Source organism: Lagenorhynchus albirostris, chromosome 14, assembly GCF_949774975.1.
Source record: "Lagenorhynchus albirostris chromosome 14, mLagAlb1.1, whole genome shotgun sequence".
Taxonomy (NCBI): Eukaryota; Metazoa; Chordata; class Mammalia; order Artiodactyla; family Delphinidae; genus Lagenorhynchus; species Lagenorhynchus albirostris.
The window spans coordinates 53,797,139-53,807,619 of NC_083108.1; positions in this window are offsets into that span (position 1 = coordinate 53,797,139).

Sequence of the window (10,481 nt, forward strand, 5' to 3'; positions counted from 1 at the left end):
ATACTCTGGCCGAGTATGGCCTGAGGGTAACTGCCCTTCGGGCAAAGAGGATGCTGCACTAGGGGACCAGCCACCGAGGGCTACATTACTCGAATCCTTCCCCCGCCGCTCCCACCTCTGCTACACCTGCCACACCTGCCGCACTTTTCAATCTGAAACCGCTGAGCACAATCAGTATCAAACCATCGACATATAAGCCATTAGGGGGGCACTAATTAACTTGTAAATTCTTCAAAATATATTTCAAAACTGACTTTGTGTTGTTCAAAGCATTACAAACTAGCCAGGCCAAGTTTTAATAACCAGTAGCGCTTACCAAGCATCTTCAACAGGGCCTGGCGTGACACCAAGGCAAGAGACACTTTTTCAGTTAGGGAAAAGGAAGAAGAAAAAAAAAAGGTATGGAAAAATAATCCCCAAACGTGCATTTTAAATCAGCCTAGCGGTTTGTTAAGTAATTCTTAACATTTCCAAATATTCAGAGTTCCAACACTTTCTGAAAGGAAGGATGATCTTTCTGGTCCTGTTTTTCGTAAGTGTGCCTTCCAAACGACATCCCTAGTTTTCAATGAGAACAGTCTCAGTTTGTCCGGGCGGGGGGAGAAACGATGACCCGCGGGGTTAGAAGTTGAGAGAGCAACCCTCAGCATCAACTGTACCTTAACATGTTCGACACAGATTAAGATGTGCAGAGGGGAGGGGGTTTGGGAGGTGAAAAACTACTCACACTGGGGATCCGGTCTACAGCCCTGAGGCAGAGACGCCGGGCAAACGAACGGCCGCAGAGGAATAACAGCAACTTCCCGGGCCCCCGCCGCGATGCGTATCACGTGCCGGGCCCCCTCCCCCAGGCCCGGGAGCTGAATGGAAACGCGGCCTCCGGCGGCGCTTCCCTCACCGGGACCCGCTGGGCCGAGCGTCTCCGGGGCCGCAGCTCCAGCTTCCGCACCGCAGAGCCAGGAGGAGGGGGTCTGAAGTGACCCTCCGCTCGCGCGGCGGGGGCACCAAATTTTTCAGTCTCCCCGCCCGCCGCGACCCCCAGCCCACCCCGCGAGTCCGTGTTTCTAGATGACGCCGGCGGCGGGGCGCGAGCAGGGGGCTCGGCCAGCGCGGGCCCGAGGGTCCCGGCCTCTGCCGGGCGGCCCGGCGCCCGCGCCGGAGACCCCGCCGCCGAGGACCCCGGCCCGGCACCGCCGCTTACCTGCAGCGACTCTGCTCCCGCCCCGCGCTGGCGCCCGCAGGCGGCCGAAGGCAAGCGGCGGCCGAACGGCGACGATGAGGACCGGCCCGGCTGGGCGCGCTCGCGGGCGGCCGAGGAGGCGGGGCCGGCCGGGGGCGCGCGCGGGGCCCGGGCGCCCGCCGCCGCCGCTGCCTCGGGAGCCGCTTGGGCCGCAGTCGAGCCGGGCGGCCCTCATGAATGGGACACGGCACGGCGCGGCGCGGCGCGGCGGCGGCAGCGGCGGCAGCGGGCGGTGCGCAGGCCCCTCCCCGCCACGTGACGCCGCGCTCCGCCGCCAGCTCCCGGCCGCGCGCCGCCCGGCGGACTCCCTCCTGCTCAGCCGCCCCGCGCGCCGCCGCGCTGCCCATCTACCGCGCTCCCGGGAAGGCCCCGGCCTTTCGAGTGCTTGCTGCAACCCGAACGTTACTTTTCCGCAATCAAGTTTCTTCTGGTCCCCATGGCAACCGCGGCGGGTCACGTGGATCTTAAGAGCCCAATTACCGAAAAAGAAATATTAAAGTGCAAAAAATGCTCACGGCATGAATGTTTTATAATCCACTTTTGATCACCAGTAGCGCATCTGCTTCTTTGCTTACTTTCTCCCCCCCACCCCCACCCCAAATCCTACTACACATCCCCTTTTAAAAATATACTGTTTAAAGAAATGGATTGCCAGGGCTGTATATTATTGTTGCACACTGGTTTTGATCTCTTTGCTGCTTTTGCCGCTATTGAAAGTTATGGATGGAAGTACATGTGTTCCTTCCAAATGCCATTAATTTCTCAATACGCGTCCTGTGGGGGATACCTTTGAGGATACTGAAAAATAGGCATTTATATAAAGCTCCTGCGTGCCGAGCCAGCCGCAGCACAGTCTCTTCCCAGAGATGGGCTGTGGTGTGACTGGGCTGTGCTGCGACCGGGGGACCAGCGCCCTGCCATAGGGGCCCCCGGGCTGGTTCTGCAGAAGGAACCCGGGCAACCACTTCCTCATCCAAGTTCCTTCTGCCTTTCTCAAGCATTCAGCCAAGCTTTGCCCCATCCTAAACCAAGGCCCAGGGGAAACGAAGGTGGTTTCCTAGGCCCAAGGTCACTAGTAGAATTTTCCTCTTCGGTGCCTTTCACCTGGCTTCACGAGCAGAAAAAAATTCTCAAAGACAAGGACTGGACTTCCCCCTTCATATTTCAGGAGCATTTCACTCTGCTCTGGAGAAGTGGAATTAAAGCGAGAAGAATAGCTGGATCCTCAGTTTCTACATCAATAAAATGGAAACAGTAATGACTTTCCCACGGCACACCATTACATGTAAAGTGCCTAATTTAGCTTAGCGTCTGGGACCCGGAGCGTGCTGTTGCTGTTTGCTTTTTTTTTTTTCTTTCCATTTTTCCCACTTGGATTTTTCCTGTTTCTTTCAGGCTATTTTCACTACCTCCTGCCTTGGGAAGGAACTATTCTGCCAGGCTTCCTTCCTTCCTTTCATCATTCAGGAAGCCTTAGACATCCTCCCTTCCTCCAAACCCACCTGAGATTTGATCCCTCAGCTGAATGATTGGTTCAGGTGTCTACGATTTTCTCATTCTCTGGTGTCTACCTGCTTTACACCACCCCCTAAGCAAAACAGAGACTCATGAAATACCTGTTGCACGATAGGCCTTCACTCCCTTCCCCTGACACCTAAGAAGTGTGTGGGGAGCCCCGGATTCCCACTGAGTCCACTGGAATGTAGGAGGAAGGAAACTCTTCCTTCACCTGTAGTGACCCCACCCCCTTCCGCTCCGTGTCCCTTCCCCCAACTCTGGACTCACCCCCTCAGCGTTAGCAGGCTCAGGCGTCTCCCACCAGGGAGCCGCGAGGGGCCCGGGGTGGAGGAGAAGCAGGAGAAGAAGTAGCAGACTTTCTTGTCCCCAGGCCATCAACTTTTCTGCCAGCTTCACTCCCCAGCCAAGCTCCCTGGAAAGAGGAGGCCCCCCTTTTTCATTTCTTCACAGCCTTCATTTCTCCTCCGCCCCTGACGTTCCTCAGGCCAGAGTCACCAACAAACTTCTGGTTGCCAAATGCAGTGGACCCTTTCAGGCCCTCCCTCACAATCTCTAGAATAAGATGCTATTGACCATGATTTCCTTCTGGAAACTCCTTCCTCCTCGCATCAGCCAGAACCCAGAGGGCCCCATGACTGTGTTCAGAGGCTTTAGACACCTCCACCAGCATGGCCCGCGTTGACGCCAAATTCAGGTCCACTGTGTTTATTTCTTCAAATCTGTTCCTCCTGAATCTCCTATCTTGGCTAATTGCACCATCATCCACGTAGTCATCTTTGCCAGAACCTAGGAAGGAGTCTCATTTCCTTCCTCTCCCCTTCCATGTCCACCACGTCTCGTCATTTCTACTCTCCAGAGCCCTCTGCAGAGCTACAGTGGTGGCTGCCTTCAAGGGCATCCACAGCTGCACAGCATGAGGCCTCATCCTCTAGCCATCAGGCCCACCCTCACCACATCTCTGAGGATCCACTGGGGGCAGATTCAAGTTGGTCTCTCTGCTCTCAGTTCCTGAGCAGTTCGAAGCACCCTCCATCCTGAATTGCAGATCTGACCATGGTACCAGTTATCGGCAATCCACTGCCCAGAGGAAAAAACCCAAGTTCCCTAGCAGGGCATACAGGGTCCTCTTCTTCTCTTCATTCTTCTCTCCTCCGTCTAGCTGGTGTGCTTTAGCCACCCCTTTTGAACCAGGCTAGGTTTTTGTTTTTGTTTTTTTTTTTGGCTGCGCTGGGTCTTCGTTGCTGCACACAGGCTTTCTCTAGTTGCGGTGCGCTGGCTTCTCATTGCGGTGGCTTCTCTTGTTGCACAGCACAGGCTCTAGGCACATGGGCTTCAGTAGTTGTGGCACAAGGGCTCACTAGTTGTGGCTCGCAGGCTCTAGAGTGCAGACTCAGTAGTTGTGGTGCATGGGCCTAGTTGCTCCACGGCAATGTGGGATCTTCCTGGACCAGGGCTCAAACCCGTGTCCCCCGCATTTGCAGGTGGATTTTTAACCACTGCGCCACCAGGGAAGCCCCGGGCTAGTTTTTAAAATATGAACTTCCATTTTTCTCCATACATTTCCCCCTCTCTCCACCCCCCCCCCTTATAAGAATGCACACAGGCATTCTGCTCGTCTCCAGGAACTTCTGAAAAGCAGAAGTTGCCTGCAAGCCATTTCCTTCCTGTCTTTTAATTTCCAACACTCTAAACTCCTTGAGGAAGCAATCTAACTCAGGAGGGAGAGGGCTGGTGAGAAGGGGCTTCTTTGAGGGAATCCGGAAGAGTGAAGGATTTTCCCTAGAATAAGAATCCAGTCTCCCAAGCCTGGAGTTGGAAAGGAGGTGGTCCTATGCCCTCCATCTGGCAGCTCCCAGGGGAGGGGATTAAGTCGTAGAGAAATAACTTTGTTGTTCCCAGTTTTTGCATCTCTTCTATGAGAACACAGGCTAGTTAGCATTTTCTGAGCCATCACTCCTTAGCTTCCTAGTAATTCTAACTACAAAGCTATGAGGTAGCTGCTATTGTTAATACCAATTTATAGATGAAGGCACAGAGAGGTTGAGTGACTTGCTTCAGGCCTCACAGCTAGTAAGCTGAGATCCTGGGCTTCATCCCCAGGCCTGCTTGTTTTTAACCACCTTCCCGCCACCTTCTGTTAGTTTCCTCTACTGTCCTACCCCAGTCAGCATCTCTTTTTCTCATGCTACTAGTCTACCTTGTACAGATCACAACTATAGCACTTATTCCAAACATAGTAGGTGTCCAATAAATACATGATGAAAAATAAAAGAGGATTTCCATTTCTAGTTATATGCTTGGCTAGGTGTCTGGACTAACTCTTCCACTGAAAAGAACAACAAAAATACTGGGTAAAATATTAAAAATATATTCTGAAAAAAAAAAAATTCTGGAAGGGATCCAAAAACTGGCAAGAAGTTAAGAAATAGCCCTAGGACAGAGTAGAGGCCAGAACCCAGGAGAGGTAAGCAGAGGCCAAGGTCAGCTTTTGCCTGGAAGGTATTTGCTGAATCTAGTGAATCTGAATATTGGTTTTTGCAGCCTTGGGAGTCTTGGGGACAGAAGTAAAAGCATAGGGTCCGCTTTAAGTGGGGAGTTTAATGGGAGACCCAATAAAGGTGGGACCCCAAGTGCAAAATCATAGAGTAAGGAAAAAATTATTTTTGAGCCCACCCAGAAACCTTACTAAAGTTGGTCATAGATCGAGCCATAAAGCAAGTCTCAACAGATTTTAAAAATTTCCTATCATACAGAGCATATTCTCTGACCACAATGCAATTAAGTCAAGAATCAGTTTAAAAAAAAAAAAAAACTAGAAAAACCCATTTATTTGGAAACTTTTGGGTCAAAGAACAAATAGTTATGAAAATGTGACAGTGTTTAAATGCTGTGTAACAAATATTCAATACTACTTGTGGAAGCTAAGGAGAGGAAACCTAGACAAGTAGTTAAAGGGAAATTTAGACCAAAAAGCTTATATTAGAAAATACTTGGAAGTGTAAAGAGCAAAAAAGTTAGAAAAAGAACGGCAAAATAAAGTTCAATAAAACAGAAGAAAGGAAATAAGATAAAATAAGAAAATAAAATTGAAAACAAACATACAATAGAAAGGACCAATTAAGCCAAACACTGGATTTGTGAGAGACTAATACATTTTACAAACTTCTGGTGAAAACTGATAAAGGGAAAAAGAAAAGGTACAAACAATGTGAGGAATAAACTATATTCCTATATAGTTTATAATCACACATGATGCAGAAATTACAAGGACATATTTGTGAACATTTTTATGCCAATTAATTTGAAAACTTAGATGAAGTGGGAAAATTCCAAGAAATATGTTAATAAAACTGAAATAGGGCTTCCCTGGTGGCGCAGTGGTTAAGAATCCATCTGCCAGCGCAGGGGACATGGGTTCGATCCCTGGTCCAGGAAGATCCCACATGCCGTGGAGCAACTAGGCCCGTGCACCGCAACTATTGAGCCTGCACTCTAGAGCCTGCGAGCCACAACGACTGAAGCCCGCGTGCCTAGAGTCTGTGCTCAACAAGAGAAGCCACTGTGGTGTGAGGCCCACACACCGCAACGAAGAGTAGCCCCCACTCGCCACAACTAGAGAGAGCCCGTGTGCAGCAATGAAGACCCAATGCAGCCAAAAATAAATAAATAAATAAAATAAAAAAAAAAAAAACTGAAATAGAAAACCAGAATAGACTCATAACCATTCAAGAACTTGAATCTGTTGTTAAATATTTTCTGCAAAGAAAAATCCAGGCTGAAACAGTTTTACCAGTGACTTCTACCAGACATTCAAGTAATAAATAATTCCAGTGTCTCACAAGCTAGAGTATGGAAAAAGATGGATTATTTCTCAAATCATTTTGTGAGGCTGGCATAAACTTATACCAAAATCTGACGAAGAGAATGTGAGAAACAAAAAATTTCAGGTCAATCTCACACATAAATATAGACAGAAAAGTCACAGGCAAAATTTTAGCAATTTGAATCCAGCAAGATGATAATCAGAACCAAACTGGTTTACCCAAGAATACAAGGTTAATTTCAAATGAGAAAAATCAATTAATGTAATTCACCACATTAAAGGATTAAAGGAGAAAAATCATATAATGACCTCAGTAGATGCAGACAAATTCTTTGATAAAATTCAATACCCATTCAGATGAAATACATAGAAAACTAGGAATATTTTGCTTGATAAAAGGTATTTACAAAAACCTACAGCAAACATTATACGTAACCAGTCCCTTTAAAATGGGGAACATGATAAGTGTGCTGCCATCTCCACTTCTATTCAGTATTGTACTTAAGGTCCTAAATAGTGGAGTAAGGCAAGAAAAATAAATAAAATATATAGATTGGAAAGGAAAAAATCACAGTGACATAATCGTATATGTAGGAAATTCAAAAGAATGTGTACTGAGCCTGTTGAGATGAATATGAGAGTTTGGCAATGTTTCTGGGTACAAAAGTCAATACGCAAAAATCACGAGCATCCATATATACCAGCAATAAACAGAAATGAAACTTTTTGAAAGATGCCATACAGCGTTTACTATAATTACTTTATACTCCTTATCATATTTCTATACTACTGCCCTTTTTTTAATCAAACTCAGCATTAAAATACACAGTCTAAGAAGAATGGATAAAGAAGATGTGGTGCATATATACAATGGAATATTACTCAGCCATAAAAAGGAACAAAATTGGGTCATTTTGGGCTTCCCGGGTGGTGCAGTGGTTGAGAGTCCGCCTGCCGATGCAGGGGACACGGGTTCGTGCCCCGGTCTGGGAAGATCCCACATGCCACGGAGCAGCTGGGCCCGTGAGCCATGGCAGCTGAGCCTGCGCGTCCAGAGCCTGTGCTCTGCAACAGGAGAGGCCACAACAGTGAGAGGCCCGCGTACCGCCAAAAAAAAAAAAAAAAAATTGGGTCATTTGTAGAGACGTGGATGGACCTAGAGACTATCATAAAGAGTGAAGTAAGTCAGAAAGAGAAAAATATCGTATATTAATGCATATATGTGGAATCTAGAAAAATAGTACAGATGAACCGGTTTGCAAGGCAGAAATAGACACACAGATGTAGAGAACAAACGTATAGACACCAAGGGGGCAAGTGGCGGTGGGGGTGGGATGAATTGGGAGATTGGGATTGACATGTATACACTAACATGTATAAAATAGATAATTAATGAGAACCTACTGTATAAAAAATAAATAAAATTCAAAAAAAAGAATACACAGTCTTAACTGTTTCTTCAGGTCATCATTTTCTTACCAAGGCCCCCGAGTCTAAATGTGTATGCTTTTCTCCTGTGAATCTGTCTTTGTCAGTTTCATTTTCAGACCCAGTCAGGGGCCCTAACATGGTCAAGGAAAACTTTTCCCTCCCCTACAATATCAAAAAACAAGACACTTAGGATCTAATAAAATATATGTAAGACCTTTACAAAGAGAATTATAAAACTTCATTGAAAGGCTATGAAGAAGACTTAATTAGAGAAATACATTTATGGATAGAAAAGACCCAATCTCTTAAAAATATTAATTCTCCACAAACTGATCTATAACTTCAACGCATTTCCATTTGAAATCCCAACAGAGGTCTCTTCTTCAAGATGCTCTTAAAGAAGACCATAGAGGAAGGAATTACCCTTCTCTATACCAAACCTATAGTAATCAGTAAGGGTGGTATAGGTTCAGGGAGAGACAAACAGACCAACCAAACAAAAATGAGGGCCCAAAAACACCCCTGGCATATACGGAAACTCAGTGTATGGTAGAGATGGTAGCTCAGATCATTGGGGGAAAGATAAACTTTTCAATAAATGACGAGGAGGCAGCTGATTATCCATATAGCAAAAAATAGATGTGGACCCCACGCTACACCATTTCACCAAATCAGCTTTCGTTGGATTAAAGACCTATATAAGAAAAGCAAAACTGCATTGCTGTCATCATTTCAAGGATACACTTGTTTTCACATTTTACCATTTCTGAAATTGTGATTTTTCTTACCATCAGTGGCAACTTAAGATTCAATGATACATGATACAAAACTTTTAGGAGACAATGTAGGAGAATATGTTAACAAATTCTGGGTAAGGGAGTATTTCTAAAGCGAGAATGTATTCGCGACACACATAATCAAACAAATATTTGAATCCAAAAGATACAGAGAATTCATATAAATCAATAAATAAAAATCTAGCAATCAATAGAAAAGCAAGCAAAAGAAATGAAGAGGAATTTCACAAAAGAACAAGGGTAAATGGTTCATAAACTTATCAAAAGACATTTAGTTTCATTGGTAATCAGGGAAATGTAAATTGAAACTACAATGAGATAACACCACACACTCATCAAAACGGCTAACATAAAAAGTTGTTCAATGCCAACTGTTGATGTGGAGTGACCAACCAGAACTCAGACACACCGCAGGTTGGAATTCAAATGTATAATAACTTTAGAAAAACAGGTTGGTATTACCTAGAAAGTTGAATGTGCACATATACAAAGACTCAGTAATTCCAATGTAGGTATGGATTCTAGAAAAACCCTTGCGCAAGTGGACTCAAAGACACATACAGGAATCAATGGCAGCATTGTTCATAGTTGCAAAAAGCAAGAAACAATCCAAATGTTTACCAAAGGTGGACTGGATCATTAAATTGTGGTATAATCATACAATGAAATACTACACAATTACATCAACATGGATGAATCTCAAAAATAAAATGTTAAGCAAAGAAGCAATGAAAGATTAAGATATGATCCACTTCATAAACAAGCAACTCTTAAACGATAAGGATAAAAGCACAGGTGATAAAAATTATAGAGAAAAACAGTGACAAGAGTAACAGAAATTTCAGGATAGACTTGACGTTGATAGAGTGACAGGTGCAGTTTGGGAGAGGCATGCAGAGGGTCTTAGGTCGGGTGATGTGCTATTTCCTGGCTCGGGTGATTTGTATATAGGTGTTTGTGTGTATCTTTATTTCACGAGAAAAAATTTTTTAAATGAAGGACAAATGAAAATGAATTAATAAATGAATACATCTCTGTATTTTTTAATGTTATTACGTGCCTGCAAGCTTTGTAAGTTTACCTTCAGCACTTATAAGACAAACTTAGTACGTCTTACCACTTTCCTAAGAAGCTGCAAGAAATGGTTTGTTTTCAACAGTGTGTCGCAGTCTGTTTTGTAATAAATCCTAGATGATGAGGAAGAAAAGTTACATAAACCAGACCAGAAGTGCAAAAGGAAGCATGAAAGCTCTTCTAAGAAATCACTCACAATATACCTACCTCCAAATCATGCCTTTGAGTTTGTTTGCATTCTTTCATTTTATTTTTTTAAATTTTTGGTCGTGCTGTGTGGCTTGTAGGATCTTAATTCCCCAACCAGGGATCGAACCCACGCCCCTGGCAGTGGAAGCATGGAGTTCTAACCACTGGACCTCATTTTTTTTTTTTTTTTGCATTCTTTTAGTCAGTGGTTATAATTCTAAGTCCTGAGAACAAAGCCATCTAACAACTTTCTTATTTTCACAGGCCCTGTGCTGCTAGGGTCATAAAACCAGGGACCTCGGAGGCCCATGTGTCCAGCTACTAGAGCAGAAATCCCCTTGGGCAAGCTGTCCTGTCTCAGCTTGAATCCTTCCAGTGGGGGGGCAGTTATTCACATTGGGGGCACTCT